Raw genomic sequence first — 17,779 nt, forward strand, 5'->3', positions numbered from 1 at the left:
AGCTGTGCTGCATCCCATTTGGGCTGTCAGCATGCTCCTGCCTTTCTCCTCCTGAGCAATGACCCCGGGGATGCTCCAGCCCTGGTCACTGCTCGGGCGCTAGGGCAGGGCATTTTTCCTTTGAGATGCTCCCAGGGAATCCCTAGAAGTTTTGGGAGCTGGAAAATGCAGATTTATGTATCAATTAAACCACTGAATAGCATAAAACCACAGGAAAGTGGAACCACATCTAAGCCAAAGCAGCTGGGCTCAGCTCAGGGAAGATGAGCTCAGCATCCAAGTCTGGCCTTCAGCTCGCAATTGCAAGGGACAAGGGCTGAGGGGACTGCTCCGTGCTGCAGTCTGATCCCCCTATCTGAGCTGCCACACACTGAGGCCCTGCTGCTTTCAGTCTCTCAGACTTTTGCTTCCATGAGAAATCCTTTGGTATTACCTTGTTGGCCAAAGAAAGGAAGCACAGCCTTAACTCTCCCCTGTGGGTGGTTTGCCCCTCACCCCAGCCTGCACAGACACACCTGTCCCTGCCAACACCAACAAGATGAAGGTCATGATGACTTTTTCATTTCTAATTGCAAGTTAAATGGAAGCAGACAGAAAAAAATGAGCCATAACCCAAGCTCCTACTCCACAAAACTCAATTTTTGCACAGACTTCAGAGGAGATACTCTGACATGTGAATTTATCAAGCATTTTCAAGCTGATACTTCACTTTGCTTAACACACACATTTTCCCCCACATCAGTCTGCCCTCCAACATCTCTCTCTCTGCTAGCAAAGATGCATATATTATTTTCCTGAGTCTTATGTGAAAACAAAGGAATGCAGTGCTTATCTGACATACTGTTTACTCTTATATATCACCATTGTGTAAGAGCTGTAAATACTTCCCAAATGCTAGCAAAAGCAACCTCTGTTTCAGCATCTGCTAGATCTGTCCACGCAGCCTTCCAATTTAGCCTTCATACATTATTTCAGGCAGAGCTTGAATAAAGACAGTTCAAGAGCTCTTCCCCCCCACACCCCTGTTATTGGACACTGCTTTACTCTCACTTGCAAAATCACTGTAGGGTTCATACTAACTCTACCTCTGCAATTTTAAGTTCAAAGGCCTTATTTCAAAGAACAAAAAGCCACTACATTAACTTTGTTAAGCTGCCTTACCTTTGTCTGCAGTGTCAAAGCAGCCTCTAACGCCAGAAGTGGTCAATGCCTGCACCCTGTAAGAGGCAGCAGTCCCCAGGAAACAGCCCCACCCATGACACAGAACCCACACCTGGGAGCCTGCTGTAACAGGTACAGGCACTTGACCCACTAATGATCACTTAGCAAACCCTCCCCCTGAGCTGAGGAAAGAAGCTGTGCTCATTTGTGCTAGTTGTTAACAGCAAAAGAAGGCATACAGGAGAAACACAACTTAAAAACAAAACACTACTTTCAGCACCAAAACTTCAAGCCAACTCAGTGAGCCAACCTGATGAGGAAGGAGATGCATCAGGATGTTTAATGTAATCCTATTCCACCCAAGTCACCATTCAAACGAGCTGCTTTCTCCTCTGGAGAGACTCCTGATCTGGGGTAGGGTGTCCCTGCCCATGGCAGGGAGGCTGGACCTAGATGATCCTTGTGGTGCCTTCCAACCTTGACTGATTCTATGATCCTATGATTCCATGTACAGGTTGCTGTGCCCAGTGGATTTTGGTAGGCAATAGGTTCTTACTGTCATGATCACAAAATTGAAGTAAGATTTATGAACAAGTTTCAAATTGTGCTGGGGGAGGTGGTGGAGTCACTGTCCCTGGAGGTGTTGAAGAAAAGCCTGGCTGAGGCACTTAGTGCTATGGTCTAGTTGACTGGCCAGGGCTGGGTGCTAGGTTGGACTGGATGATCTTGGAGGTCTCTTCCAACCTGGTTGATTCTACGATAATATTCTGTATTTAGTAGAAACCTGAGTGTCAGAGTATACTGAGTATGAGAGAGTTAATGAGGAAAAAACCCCACCATGAGCCACACTTTTGTGCCTATTCATTTAACTGACCAAACAGATTTCTATTAGAACCATAGAATCAACCAGGTTGATCACTCTCTCTGGGAAGAACTTCCTCCTAACATCCAGCCTAGACCTCCCCCAGCACAACTTGAGACTGTGTCCTCTTGTTCTGGTGCTGGTTGCCTGGCAGAAGAGACCAACCCCCACCTGGCTACAGCCTCCCTTCAGGTAGTTGTAGACAGCAATGAGGTCAGCCCTGAGCCTCCTCTTCTCCAGGATAAACACCCCCAGCTCCCTCAGCCTCTCCTCACAGGGCTGTGCTCCAGATCCCTCACCAGCTTCGTTGCCCTTCCCTGGACATGTTCCAGTATCTCAACATCTCTCTGGAATTGAGGGGCCCAGAACTGGACACATTACTCAAGGTGTGGCCTGACCAGTGTTGAGTACAGGGGAAGAAAAACCTCCCTTGTCCTGCTGGCCACACTGCTCCTGATGCAGGCCAGGATGCTATTGGCTCTCTTGGCCACCTGGGCACTCTGCTGGCTCATGTTCAGCTACTCTCTACCAGTATCTCCAGGTCCCTTTCTTTCTGGCTGCTCTCCAGCCACTCTGTCCACAGCCTTTAGTGCTGCTTGGGGTTGTTGTGGCCAAAGTGCAGAACCCTGCATTCAGCCTCGCTAAATCTCATCCCACTGGCTTCTGCCCACCCATCCAGCCTGTCAAGGTTGGGATGACTATATTGCAGGAAAGTATTTATGCAACCCAAGCCACCCATAAATTGCAATATATTGGAAGTGTTCATTTAAATTAATCTTTCTTTTGCCCTCCACCTCTCCTTCTTTTGCTATTCACCCATCTCTCCCGCAGCGCTTATACTAAGCTAGCTGCACAAACAGGACAATGTCTTCCTCTGCAAATAAAATCATCACTAGGCTGAGAACAGGATGAGAAGATTTTTCTGGAAAGTTAAAACAGGAATCCCTCAGAGAGTTTACTAAAGAAAGCTCAAAGATTCCTGCAAGGATACAGCCAGTGTCTCTTGTTTTAATTTCACCCCTCTGCACCCCAGCAAAGAGTGAGTCACCTCCACAGTGCACCCAGCGTACACTAATCAGATCATACTAAACAAATGTCTCAAAAGGCAGTGTTTCCAAGAGATCTCCAAAACAGTTGAGCTGCCCTTTGCCACTTCTTCCAATTTCTCATCCTAATTTCAAGAGAATTCATCATAGATAAGGCAGAAATCCACCCCCATGTCCCAGTAAAACCCCATGGCTTTTTTCTCTATTAATTACTCTTGTTTGTTTGCACTGCTTGTTTTTCAGTCTGAGTGCACAGTGGGAAGAAGTCAAAATGGAGAAGATAGTCTGTGGAAGGAGCTTTCTGGTGGGTTGGATATGTTTGGCTACAGATGGAGGAAGACATCCCAGAGCAGGAGTAATACAGTTTGCTGCAGGACACTCCAGGCTGTTACGGCAGCAGAGGATGGTGGGCCAGAGTCTAACAAATCCCAAGAGGACAGGATACCCCCTGTTCCTAGCAAGATGAGAGCACTGCAGTGCAGAGACCCACACAGGAAAAGGCAGATCTTGCTGCCAAACATTCAGACTTCCTACAAACAAAGGCTGCTTAAAGAAAACTGGTACAAAAAAAAGGAAAGCATAAAAAAAAAAACCCCATAACTGTTTATACAAATTACAGAGCAGACAGAGGCTAGGATCAGACTGAGGTACACCAGCTCCCAACCTGCTGGCCACTCTCATCCTGGGAGCTGGGAAATGTGGTTCTGACCCTCAGCCACACCAGAGGCACTGGCTGTGGTCTCACAGTTCTATAAATGGGAGGCCACTTTGTACTCAGTGTCTGCCTGGCTGATGTGATTCACTCGACTGTTGTACAGCACTCATCTTTCAGCACTGGGAATTTTACAACAACCTAACCTTGCTGGAAGTGCAGAATCCAGTGTATGTCAACATCCCTTAATCATCTATGATGATTATTAAGCTAATTCTCTTGACCTTGAAATCAATGTTGTTAAGCTGGGATATTTCCTATGTCCATCATTTACAGAACATTCTTGTATAGAAGAGTAAAAAGTGTATTAAATTACATAGCTTTGGCATTCAGAGCCAAAGTGATATCAGATCATGGATCTGATATCCCTGATTTGATCTGGGTCAGGTCTGGAGCTACTGCATCCAGTTCTGGAGCTCCCATTACAAGAAGGATGTGGATGTGCTGGAGCATGTCCAGAGAAAGGCCATGAGGATGATCAGAGGGATGGAGCAGCTCTGCTGTGAGGACAGACACAGACTGAAAGAGTTGGGGCTGTTCAGTCTGCAGAAGAGGAGGCTCCCAGGTGACCTTCTTGTGGCCTTCAAGTATCTGAAGGGGGCCTACAAAAAAGCTGGGGAGGGACTTTTTAGGCTACCAGGTAATGACAGGACTAGAGGGAATGGATTAAAGCTGGAGGTGGGGAGATTCAGCCTGCACGTGAAGAGGAAGTTGTTGAGCATGAGACTGGTGAGAGGCTGGAAAGGGTTGCCCAGGTTGAGGCCCCATCCCTGGAGCTGTTTAAGGCCAGGCTGGCTGAGGCTGTGGGTAAGATGTCCCTGCCCATGGCAAGGGGGTTGGAACTAGATGATCCTTGTGGTCTCTTCCAACCCTGACTGATTCTACGATTCTAATTAGTTTTGAGATAATGGAGTCATAAAACATGTTTGGTTCAAGTTTACCCTTGATGTTTCCTCAACACATTAGAAAAAATCATGGCATGATTAAAGCTGCTAAAGACCTCTAAGATTAAGACCAGACATCACTACAGTGACCACCAAACCATGTCCTGAAGTGCCCCATCCACAGGTTTTTTGAACATCTCCAGGGCTGGTGACTCCACCACTTTCCTGGGCAGCCTGTTACAGTTTCTGACCACTCTTTCAGTATTTTTTTCCCCTAATATCCAGTATAAAACTCTCTCTTACACTGTGGTGCCCAAAACTGAACACAGTACTCAAGCTGCAACCTCACCAGTGTTGACTACAGGGTCACAATCACTTCCCTACTGCTGCTGGAAACACTATATCTGATCCAGGCCAGGATGCTGTTGGCTGCCTTGGCCACCTGAGCATACTGCTGGCTCATGTTCAGCTGGCTGTCAACCAGCACACTCAAGTCCTTTTCTGCCAGGCAGCTTTCCAGCCACCCTCCCCAAGCCTGTAGTTTTTCATGGGGTTGTTGTGACCTAAGTAGAGGACTTGGCACTTGGCCCTGTTAGACATCGTACAGCTGATGTGAGCCCACCAGTCCAGTCTGCCCAGATTCCTCTGCATAGCCTTCTTACTCTGGAGCAGCTCAGCACTCCTGCATGATTTAGCATCATCTGCATGCTTACTGAGGGTGCCCTCAATCCCCGCATCCAGGTCATTGATAAAGATACCAAACAAGACTGTCCCCCAAACTGAGCCCTGGGGAACATCATTTGTGACCATAGAATCATATAATCAGCCAGACTGGAAGAGACCTCCAAGATCATCCAGTCCAACCTAGCACCCAGCCCTAGCCAGTCATCTACACCATGGCACTAAGTGCCTCAGCCAGGCTTGGCTTCAATACCTCCAGGGACAGTGACTCCAGCAGCTCCCTGGGCAGCCCATTTCAATGCCAATCACTCTCTCTAGAAAGAACTTCCTCCTAATATCCAGCCTAGACCTCCCCCGGCACAACATGAGACTGTGTCTCCTTCTGTTGCTGGTTGCCTGGCAGAAGAGACCAACCCCCACCTGGCTACAGCCTCCCTTCAGGTAGTTGTAGACAGCAAATGAGGTCACCCCTGAGCCTCCTCTTCTCCAGGCTGCACACCCCCAGCTCCCTCAGCCTCTCCTCACAGGGCTGTGTTCCAGATCCCTCACCAGCTTTGTTGCCCTTCCCTGGACATGTTCCAGTATCTCAACATCTCTCTTGGATTGAGGAGTCCAGAACTGGACACAGCACTTAAGGTGTGGCCTGACCAGTGTTGAGTACAGGGGAAGAATAACCTCCCTTGTCCTGCTGGCCACACTGCTCCTCATACAGGCCAGGATGATATTGGCTCTCCTGGCCACCTGGGCACTCTGCTGGCTCATGTTCAGCTACTCTCTACCAGTATCTCCAGGTCCCTTTCTTCCTGGCTGCTCTCAGCCACTCTGTCCACAGCCTTTAGCGCTGCTTGGGGTTGTTGTGGCCGAAGTGTAAGTCTCTGCACTTGGCCTTGTTAAATCTCATCCCACTGGCTTCTGCCCACCCATCCAGCTTGTCAAGGGCCCTCTGCAAGGCCCTTCTACCATTTACCACAACTCTCTGGACTTGGCAGGTTTTAATCCAACAAAGAGTACACCTGCCTAAACCATGACCCAGATCAGAATACTGTGGGAGATGCTGGCAAAGGCTTTACTCAAGTTCAGGTAGACAATACCCATAGCCTTTCCCTCATCCACTTGGTATGTCACCCGGTCACAGACAGAGATCAATTTGGTCAGGCAGAACCTGCCCTTCATGAACCCATGGTGGCTGGACCTAAGCTCCTTGTTGTCCCACATGTGCCATGTAAGTGCACTTAGCAGCAACTGCTTCACACTCTTTCCTGGTACCAAGTCAGGCTGACAGGTCTATAGTTTCCAGTCCTTCTTATAGCTGGGTATCACATTGGCAAGCCTCCAGCCATCTGGCACTTGCCCTGTTAAACAGGGCTGCTGATGGATGACAGAGAGTGGCTTGGCATGTGGTGCCTACCATTCCTGGGAGTGTTTAGTTTACAGCCTGACATTTAGCACTCATGCAGACTCAGTCTTGCACAAATCCTGCTTGCTGTGACAGATGCACTGTGCTGTAAACACAGCAGCTGGTAATTACACAGAATCTCAGAATCAGTCAGAGCTGGAAGGGACCACAAGGATCATCTAGTTCCAACCCCCCTGACATGCCCAGGGACACCCTGCCCTAGATCAGGCTGCCCACAGCCTCACCGAGTCTGGCCTTAAACAGCTCCAGGGATGGGGCCTCAAATACCTCCCTGGGCAACCCATTCCAGCCTCTCACCACTCTCATGCTCAACAACTCATGTCCATTCTGAATCTCCCCACCTCCAGCTTTCCTCCATTCCCCCAAGTCCTATCAAGCCTAAAAAGTCCCTCCCCATCTCTTTTGTAGAACCCCTTCAGATGCTGAAACACTACAATAAGGTGAACTTGGAGGAGAAAAGAGGAGGTTACATCCTATGCACTCTCCTTTCATGTAGCACATGTTTTTACAAGTGAGCATTGGTTTAAAACATCTCAGCTTCATCTGTAAAGGAATTGTGCCTATAACACAATAGCTCCACAGTTCCATGTCCTCATGGGCACACCTGTTGTTAGTGTTAATATTGCCTCCTTTATTTCTAACTTATGGTGTTGCACCCAGTAAGAAGCAGTTCTGCATATTTCTCTGGTTTTCAGGTAGAATGGGGAAAGCAAATTACCAACAAGAACAAGAAATCCATACTCAAATAATTTCTGGGAAATTTTCTTGCAGTAACAGGATTATTTTTGTATGCCTTTTTTGTTAAACCTGGCCAAATGTGCCTTCCAGCAAGAAAAGTCAAAACATAAATGCAGCAAAGTGTTCTAATCTTTCACATTCTCCTGCATATTTCCATAGTTAAAGTAGAACAGAGACCTCCTCTCCAAGTTCTCAGTTGTGCTAAGGTGGATTTGAAAGCGTCATACAAAAGAAAAGCAAGGCAGATAAAGGTTAAATGCCTTGGCAGGGTTACTGGCAGAACCAGAGCATTGTGCTGTGCCCTGCAGAGTGGTTTACATCACTCCATAGGAAGCACAAATTTATCTTTCTTGAATGGCATTTTGGCCAGAGAGCTAAATTTTTCAGAACCAGTGCCCAAATGAAGCAGAGCAGAGAACAACTGCTCCCCAATTGCTTAAAATAGATCGTATAAATCTCAAATGATGTAATAACACATTCCAAATCCCTTGGATTTAGATCTATCAAGATCTGCTCTGAGTTTCCTGTGTCTGAGTACCAGAATCTCAAACTGCACCAGGGCAGGTTTAGGCTGGACATTAAGAAGTTCTTCGGAGAGATTAGCACTGGAATGGGCTACCCGCAGAGGTGGTGGAGTCACCATCCCTGGAGGTGTTTAAGAGGAGGCTGGATGAGGCACTTAGTGCCATGGTTTAGTTAATTAGAAGGGCTAGGTGATAGGTTGGACTCAATAATCTTAGAGGTCTTTCCCAACCTGGTTAATTCTTTGATCCTGTGATCTGACTCTCTCAGGTAATAATCAGGAGCTGTGTCACTGAAATCAGCACTCATTCTCTGCTACAAAATCTGCATCAAACCTCCAGATGTCCAGATTTAGGCAACATGGCCTAAACAGATATTTTTCTGTGTCTGATTTCTGTGTCTGGGATTGCCTCGACCCAGATGCAGGACCTTGCACTTGGTCTTGTTGAACCTCATGAGTTTGGCTTGTGCCCACCTCTCTGGCCAGTCCAGGTCCCTCTGGATGGCATCCCTGCCCTCCAGCGTGTCTGCTGCACCACACAGCTGGGTGTCATCAGCAAACTTACCTCAGTGCACTCAGTGCCACTGTCTATGTCACCAACAAAGATGCTGAACAGGACTGATCTCAGGACTGATCCCTGAGGGTGGAGGCACCCTCCCTGGGGGTCTTCAAGAAAAGACTGGATGAGGCACTTAGTGCCATGGTCTAGTTGATTGGTTAGGGCTGGGTGATAGGTTGGACTGGATGATCTTGGAGGTCTCTTCCAACCTGGTTGATTCTATGATTCTATGATTCTATGACTCCCCTTGTCACTGGCCTCCACTTGGACATGAATCCATAGTTTCTTTCCATAAACTTAAAATCTTCCCTAAAGAGTTCAATGCAACTGACATAGCCCATATGGCTGCCTTTTTTTTTTCCCTCTCTCTTCCTTTTTTTCCCCCTCTAACTCCTGCTTGTCTAAGAGCAGTATGTGATTTTACTACTTTGGTTGCTATTCCAAGACATTTGATGAGCCCTGCATACGAGCTGCTGTCTGTAAATTGTTTGCAGACACTTTTCTGGAAATATTTCCTTAATAGTGAAGCACTCAAGCGACTTATCAGCACTGGTCAGGCCACATCTTGAGTGCTGTGTCCAGTTCTGGGCTCCTCAATTCAAGAGAGATGTTGAGATACTGGAATGTGTCCAGAGAAGGGCAATGAAGCTGTTGAGAGGCCTGGAACACAGCCCTGTGAGGAGAGGCTGAGGGAGCTGGGGGTGTTTAGCCTGGAGAAGAGGAGGCTCAGGGGTGACCTCATTTGCTGTCTACAACTACCTGAAGGGAGGTTGTAGCCAGGTGGGGGTTGGTCTCTTCTGCCAGGCAACCAGCACCAGAACAAGGAGACGCAGTCTCAAGTTATGCCAGGGGAGGTCTAGGCTGGATATTAGGAGGAAGTTCTTCCCAGAGAGAGTGATTAGCATTGGAATGGGCTGCCCAGGGAGGTGGTGGAGTCAGTGTCCCTGGAGGTGTTCAAGAAAAGATTGGATAAGGCACTTACTGCCATGGTGTAGTTGACTGGACAAGGATGGGTGATAGGTTGGATTGGATGATCTTGGAGGTCTCTTTCAATCTGGTTGATTCTATGATTCTATGATTCTTTGTCTTAAGTCAGGTCATCTAACTTACAAACTTACTTCCAGAAGATAAAAAGTGTTAAGCTAGGTACGTGCTTGCTTTGTCCAAAAAGTGTGCTCTGAAGTGTGAACAGACAGCAGTTGACTGAGGAATGGCAATGAGTTCAAAGGAAACCCTGCTGTAAAATGGATTCAATGCAACAGTTCTTAAGCCTCATTGGTAAGCGGGCTTCATCACATGCAGTGTTAACTATTTCTAAGTCCCAGACAGAGCATGGACATACTTTAAAGTAGTTGTCAGTTAAAACCATCTGGAAACAGGCAGTGTGAGTAGGGTTTATAATGGGTGGGATAGTTACAGCTGATTCACATATGACTAATGCTAGTGTTTTCCTTGGAAGCCTAACCAAGCGTTGCTTAGAAAACAGACTGGAGAGCACCGACCCCTTGATTGCTGTCATCCCTGTAAGGAGCAGGCCCATCAGCAGCCTGGAAGTTGTTTGGTTTCACAAGTTCAGAAGTGGCAGCACAGGGTTGTGCACACCAGCAGCATTTCTCTCCATTTAGAGAGTGATGGTGCCCCATAAAGACAAGATGTGATTTAGTTGGAGCAATTATCGAGGCAGGAATTATAAAAGATGTAGTTGATTTTATTTCTGGAAAGCCTCACCTACAACTCTATACTAATTGGTTACATTTGGGTTCTAATTTGGTCAGGAAAATCTTCCCAAGGATGCTTATGGGCAATTCATTCCTTTAGGAGAATCAGAAAATTTGGAAAAGTTTAGCCACAAAATGGCTTTGCCACACTTACCAATAGGCAGCCTGGAGCCCTAGGGAAAGTCTGTGCTGCTCACTGGAGGGGAGTAGAAATTGCAGGATAGTCCCTGGCTCCTTTGTGGCAGTGTTGGAACTGCTTGGCCATTGAGAGCCTTCCAGATCTTCCCAGGGTGCTGGAAAAGAGGCAGATGATCTCTGACCTGATCCTGGTTCCTCTTGGCATGGAGGTTTGCAGAGGTGCAGGCAGGATCAGTTGCAGATGTGCAGAGAGCACCATGTCGGTGGCACTTCTTGCCACGTCGTGAGGCACTTAAATGCCTTCTCCTGAGAAATTTGAGGCACTTAAGTTTCCAGGTAATTCAAGCCCAAAATGTCAGGGCTAAGCTGGTCTGAAGCACAAGGCAGAGCGGAACACATTGTCCAAGAGCAGTGAGGCAGAGGCAGCCAGGTAGAGGCAGCCAGGCAGAAGCAGCACAACTGCCTGCAACTTAGCTCAATGTATGTTATTTGCCTGAGTGCAAAGGCTCCTTTGGCCACAGAGATTCACCAATCAAAATGGCATTTGCAAAGCTGACCATATTAGGTGAAAGCAGAGCTTGCTCACCCTTATTTGGGCAAGACACCAACAAGCACCTAAACACCTGTGGGTACCTGTTTATCACTTTGGGAGGGAACATAATGGCCCAAGCCTTTGTTTTCCTCCTGCCCTTGCTTCCCCCATCAGCAGAAGGGTGGGGCAAGCCGGGACATCTAATAGGCCTATTAGCCTGTTAAGGAGGGGTTTATTGAGATGGTGGTGCAAGCAGGAATGCAGTTTTATTCACACACCACCCCCCCACCCCCCCACCCCCCCTTCCTCCTTGTCTGTGACCTCTTGCCACGAACTGATGGGATCAAACATATGACTCTATATATTTCTCACAAGCCCAAAGTGAGCACGCCGTCTGAGGAGGCACACGGACACCAGCGAGGCCTTCCGCGGCTCTCAGGAAGCCATCGGGTGGTCAGCAGCCAGCTGGGCACGGCGGGGTCCGGGTGTGCGGCTGGAGCAGCCCGAGGCAGCGCTGTGTGCAGCAAGCAGGCGGCCCTCGGGCTGGCGCGGCGGGCCGGAGCGGCGGCACGGCAAGGCCCCGCGTCGAGACGCGTAGCTGGGTCGTTGCTGGGTCGTTACCGATCTTCGGGCGCCATCAGGCAGGGTCAGGCTGCCGGTCGCGGGCAAGTCCCCACTGCGGCGCGATGCCAAGTGCGGTGGCACACGGGGGCAGTAAGGCACACAGGTAGCGAACCAAACAGCAGCAGCAGCAGCAAGCAAGCAGTCTGCCAGGGCTTGAAGCATTTCGGCCAGCGTCTTTGAGCAACAGCAACAGGTAAAACCAGCCCTAGAACCAATCCTGAGTTGTTTCTCCAAGAAAGGCAGATGCACAGGGCTGGAATCCTGACCTGTGTTTGTCACAAACAAAGCAAGCTGCAAAACAAGGCCCAGTGCGGGGTCTGTGAGAGCCTGAGAGGCGCCACAGCTTTTGTCTGCTTTCCCGCTCCTTCCACGGGGCAAGAAGAGGGGGTGGGGGGGCAAGGTGGGTATTCAGACAGGTGTTTAGGGCATGCGATGGATATGTGTTCAGGGCATAATTTGGACCTTCTCCCACACAGCCTTCCAGGACAGATGTCAAATATGTCCGAGAGTACTCGTCTGAGCCAGCCCACAGCCACTCTGTGACTGAGGACATCTCGGGTGTCACCCTCAGTGTTCTGTGATCAGATACAGAACCGCCAAGGGCTCTGCAGTGCCAGAGACTGTGAGGAGGTAACACATTATTATATGTTTCTGTGTGCTTGGCCCAGAAAATGTATCTCAGGGTTTGTATAGTAAATCCACACAAACCATGTGTGAGAGTCTGAGTCCTCTCTTTTGTTCATCAGCAAAGGTAAAGATTGCTCTCGTTAACCTCCCGGGCTCAGAGGAGGTGCTCGGCCAAAAGCTCAGGGATGCAAATCAACAGACAATGCCTTGGAAACTGTGGACCTCAGCCTGGCTGGAATGCCCAGGATGCGCACATCTTATGTCAGCTACCCCGAAGAGAAAAGGCTTCTGTGTACTCAGGGCATGGACAGGTAAGCAGCGCAGGGAGGGAGTGGAGGCTCTCCCCCGGTGCTGCCGACGGACCCCTGCGAATGCAGGAATACACAGGAAGATTCCCTGGGGAGCTGCGCCTGGACACCCGTCTAAAAAACTGTATAAAACGACATGAGCAATGCCTGCCCAAGTGTGGACCAGCAGAGCACATCCACCAGAAGAACTCCTGTTGAACTCTACAGAAGAACACCCCTGGGCCACGCACCCGTCTCTCTCTCCGCCCCCATCTGCGGTTGCTAATATAATCCCTGCTCCTTTCCTTCGCTGCTGCTTCTCTTTTTCTCCATTGTTCTCTTTTTCTCCGTTGTTCCCTTTATCTCTCTCCCCACTTCTCTCTTTCCCTCTGTTTGGTTCAACTTCATCCTTTAATATATAGCTTTGTGGTGATATCTGGTCTCCCCCGGTGCTGCCCATGGACCCCTGTGAATGCAGGAATACACAGGAAGATTCCCTGGGGAGCTGCATTTGGACACAAAAAGACATGGCCAAAGTGTGGACCTCCAGAGCTGCCCTCCACCAGAAGAAGCCCTGACAAGCTCTACAGAGGATCATCCCTGGGCCACGCACCCATCTCCCTCTCCCGGCCCTTTTCCTTCCCTGCTTCTCTTCCTCTGCCTTGTTCTCTTTATCTCTCTTCCCCCCCTTCTCTCTCTCTACCTCTGTTTCGTTAGACTTTATCCACTAATAAATAGTTTTGAGGTGCTGTATGGTCTCGTTTGCACCTTAATTTCACAACACGAAAATCTATAGGAGCAGATCTTGCTTCTCTGAACGGAGATAATCTCTGTTCTCTGGACCATTGCATCCTTGAAGCCAGAATAGCTCCAGTACATTTCTACTTTTTATGTACTGCTAAGAAAAAATACATTTAAAAGAAAAGTATGGCATTTTGCACTGGCTGATTTGAAACATGGTCCTTTTTGACCTAACTGCATGCAGCACCACAGTTGTCAGAACCTCAGTTGGAAATAAGAGCTTCTAATAGTGATTAGAGTTCAGGGGAAAGGCTTTTAGGGCTGCAGAGCAAAACTCAGATGTTTGGAGAAAGTGAGCAGTGTGCTGAAGTAAAGATGCAGGAAGTGTGACTTGAGAGACTAGGGAATAGGTCCTGTTTTCAATAAAAGTCTAAAGAAGGAGGGGAAAGCTGGGGTTCAAGGGATCATCCTTGGATCTGAAGTGCACTGGCAGCTGTTCAACCTGGCTGCTTGCCAGGTTATACTTCTGTTTTTCTGTGCTAAAGAACAGCTTAAAAACTCGAGAGATGCTCTGCTGACGTAAATAGTCAGAACTTGATTGAAGTCAAAGGAGCAGGTTTATGCTTGCTGAGAATCTGGCAATTAGTTTGTTCTAAAAATGAAATATGGTCTCTGAATAACAACAAACTCTTTTTTTCTTCAAATGTGGCATGGAGCCTGGATGTTGGCAAGTGCCTCCAGTTTTACACACATTGGTTTCTTTCAATGCTGTGAAAAAGCTTCTTAAAGCTTTGTAAGCAGGAAGCAACACTTGAGTTACTCCAGTGAGAGAGAGGTTTCATACCTGCATGGCAGCAGCCCTAATATGCTCTAGCTTCCTTCCATGTATCTGTTACCTTCATTGATTAGGTCAAAATAAGTTTCTATAGTTGCATGTCTAGCCTGGCATCACCAGCACACTTGAACTCTGAGACCTGATGAGTTCATTCCCATTCAGCTACATTATTTTTCTAAATACTGCCCCTAGCCTGAGCAATGCCATCTAGAGAGGATGGACATCCAGACCCATATCAGACAACTGCAGCTGCCAAGTTAGAATCATAGAATCAGCCAGGCTGGAAGAGACTTCCAAGATTATCCAGGCCAACCTATCACCCAGCCCTATCCAGTCAACTAGACCATGGCACTAAGTGCCTCATCCAATCTTTTCTTGAACACCTCCAGGGATGGTGACTCCACCACCTCCCTGGGCAGCCCATACCAATGCCAATCACTCTCTCTGGCAGGAACTTCCTCCTAACATCCAGCCTAGACCTCCCCCAACACAACTCTCATGGAGACGTCAGCTTTGAACTCCTGAGCATGGTTTTTAGCTGCAGAGAAACTCCTCAGAAGGTTACCTGTTCTCCTCCTTGCAACTTGAACATGCACTATTTGACTGTCCTGTATCAGCACTGCAGTTAGTCTTAGTGACTCCTAACAGGAGCAGCCTTTTGTATTTCACTTCTTCCTCAAGCAAAAGCCAGAGACAGCTGCTTAGCTCACACAAAAACCTTATTTGTCTGAAAAAGTCTGTTAATAAAGGGTATATCTCTCAAGAAGAGACATACTTAAAGGGTGGGTGTCAGGAGGATGGGACCAGTCCTTTCAAGTGGTGGCCAGTGACAGGACAAGGCGTAACAGACACAAACTTGAACATAAAGAGTTCCACCTAAACATGAGGAGGAACTACTTTAAGGGTGACAGAGCACTGGAAGAGGCTGCCCAGAGAGGTGGTAGAGTCTCCATCTCTGGAGACATTCAAAACATGCCTGGGTTTGTCCCTGTGTGACCTGCTTTAGGTGAACCTACCTTGGCAGAGGGCTTGGACTCAGTGATCTCCAAGAGGTCCCTTCCAACCCCCACCATTCTGTGATGTCCTGAAGTTAGCACTGCAATTCTCACCAATAATATCCCTGCTTGATTTGCTGATGCCTAATGTGTAAGCATGAGTTGCTGGCAGCAAGGTAATGTCCCACTCCGAGTGCCCTCTTGCACTGGGGGCAGGTCACAGCTGGTGTGTGGAGGCCCTGGAAGCCTGCCAGTCCCAGCTTCATTTCAAGCTGAAGTGTGGCAGGAGCCTTCAGCCTCCCATTTCCAGACACTTTCTAACTGCTTCCGTCATGTTATTTTATAGTTTCCTTTCGGTGACTTAAATTTTCTATGACATGTTTTGGCACTCAAAAGTTTTATGAAAGCCTCAATATTGCTGCTGCAAATGCTCTGTGTGTATGATCCTCTTAAATCTCCCTGTTTATTTTATTTTCTCTTCTTAACAGCTAATGTTACTAATCACTTCTGGGATCACTGACTAATAAAAACACTGCATAGCGCAAAGACTTCCCCTGCAACTCCAGCTCTTATGACCTCATGGGATATACCTCCTTGCACTAACGGACAGATTGAGGACTTCTTCATCCTTTCACCCCGTTTGCAAGGCAAATCTGGAAATTCAAATGCTTGGAGAATTGGGAACACCACAGTTACTTCGATCGTAGCAGGCATACCACAAAGAAGAATATTTACATGACTGTGAGAGTCTAAATCCCCTCTCTCTTGTTCATCAACAAAGATAAAGATTGCCTTTGTTAACCTCCCGGGCTCAGATGAGGTGCTGTGCCAAAGCTCAGGGATGCAAATCAACAGTGTCTTTGAGGAAATTCCTGGGCTTCAGCCTGGCTTGAATGCCCAGGATGTGCACATCTTATGTCAGCTACCCCGAAGAGAAAAGGCTTCTGTGTATTCAAGGCATGGACAGGTAAGCAGCGCAGGGAGGGAGTGGAGGCTCTCCCTTGGTGCTGCTGCCAGACCCCTGCGAATGCAGGAATACACAGGAAGATTCCCTGGGGAGCTGCACCTGGACACCCGTCTAAAAAACTGTAAAAAAAAGACATGAGCAATGCCTGCCCAAGTGTGGACCAGCAGAGCACATCCACCAGAAGAACATCCCTGGCCACGCACCCGTCTATCTGCAGTTGCTAATATAATCCCTGCTCCTTTCCTTCCCTGCTGCTTCTCTTTTTCTCCATTGTTCTCTTTTTCTCCGTTGTTCACTTTATCTCTCTCCCGTCTTCTCTCTTTTCCTCTGTTTGGTTCAACTTCATCCTTTAATATACAGCTTTGTGGAGATATTTGGTCTCACTTGTACCTTAATTTCACAAGATGGAAATCTCTAAGATCAGATCTTGCCCCCCTGGACAGAGATATTGTTAATCTCTGTTCTCTGGCCCTTGACAGGCTGACAAAACAGAGAGCTTGCTGAGTCACTTAAAGCATCTCTAAGTACCATCAACTTTCTCTGCTTAACACTCAATATTCTGATTTATAAAATACTAACTTTTTGTCAGCACAGCACCTTCTGTACTAGAGCTGGCAGTTTAGGCACAGCAGTTACAGCAGAGTGAAAGAGGGACACCATCCAAAGATTTTTAGACCAGTTCTTCAGACACACATGCCAAAATAATTGGCTGGAGGGGGAAAAAATGTCACTTTGAAAAAGTGCAAGAGTAATAACGTTGTGCTGCTTTTCTTCCTCAACTATCTGCAAACTGGCTCCTCTTTATACTTTTCCTAAACACGGTAAAACTGCAGCACAGCACTGGACTAAATGCCAGGCAGGTGAAAGTGGCTGCACAGCAGGCCAGGAGCCACCTGATGTGGAGTGCACATTGTCTTCTGGATATGTTGCAGTGAGTCCCTGAAGGCTTCCAGCAAATGCACATTATCTTCTGGCTATGTTGCAGTGAGTTCCAGCAAACGATGAGACTGTAAAAATGTCATTTAAGCCATAACCTTCTTTGGGTAGGTGAAGTGATGTGATTTGATCTTTCTTACGCAAAGAATTCAAACAGTGTAAACGGACGGAGGTTCTCCAGGCCAGGTCTAGGGCTCATAAATAACAGCTTTACAAAGAGGCAGTTGTGAAAACGTATCAAAATAGTGGCTCCTCCTTTTCCTTTTATACAGTCTTGGAGGGAATGCCGAGATACTTTTAACCCTGCAGCAATTAGAAAAGCTCTGGACTGTGTTTCTCATGAAACTGGCACTTGGTACTTTTTGACTCTCCAAAAATGTTTGTTTCACTCACAAATGCTGGCAAAGCAAGTTACACACTGAACACTGGCACTCACACTGTGATATGGTAAGGCTCTTAATGTCTAAAACTAGTCATGCACATAGACCACAATTTGATGGCCAATAACTGCATTTTAAAAGTGAATTCCTCATGTAAGACACTGACAATACTTTCACACCAGTAGAAACACAAACCTTAAAGGCACAGGTGAACTACAGCTCTAGTACCTTTATACCTACAGTCAGCTCTACATTACTACCTTTATACCTATAGTCAGCTCCATACTACTCACTTTATACCTACAGTCAGCTCCATGAAGCTCATGTCCAAAGAGAAAGGGGGATAAAAAAAGTTTAATGCAGAAACTGAAATATGTTTGTTATGAAGCAACAGATCTATTACACCTTTGTGAGTT

This window comes from Pogoniulus pusillus, chromosome 8 (assembly GCF_015220805.1).
Source record: "Pogoniulus pusillus isolate bPogPus1 chromosome 8, bPogPus1.pri, whole genome shotgun sequence".
In the NCBI taxonomy this organism is placed as follows: Eukaryota; Metazoa; Chordata; class Aves; order Piciformes; family Lybiidae; genus Pogoniulus; species Pogoniulus pusillus.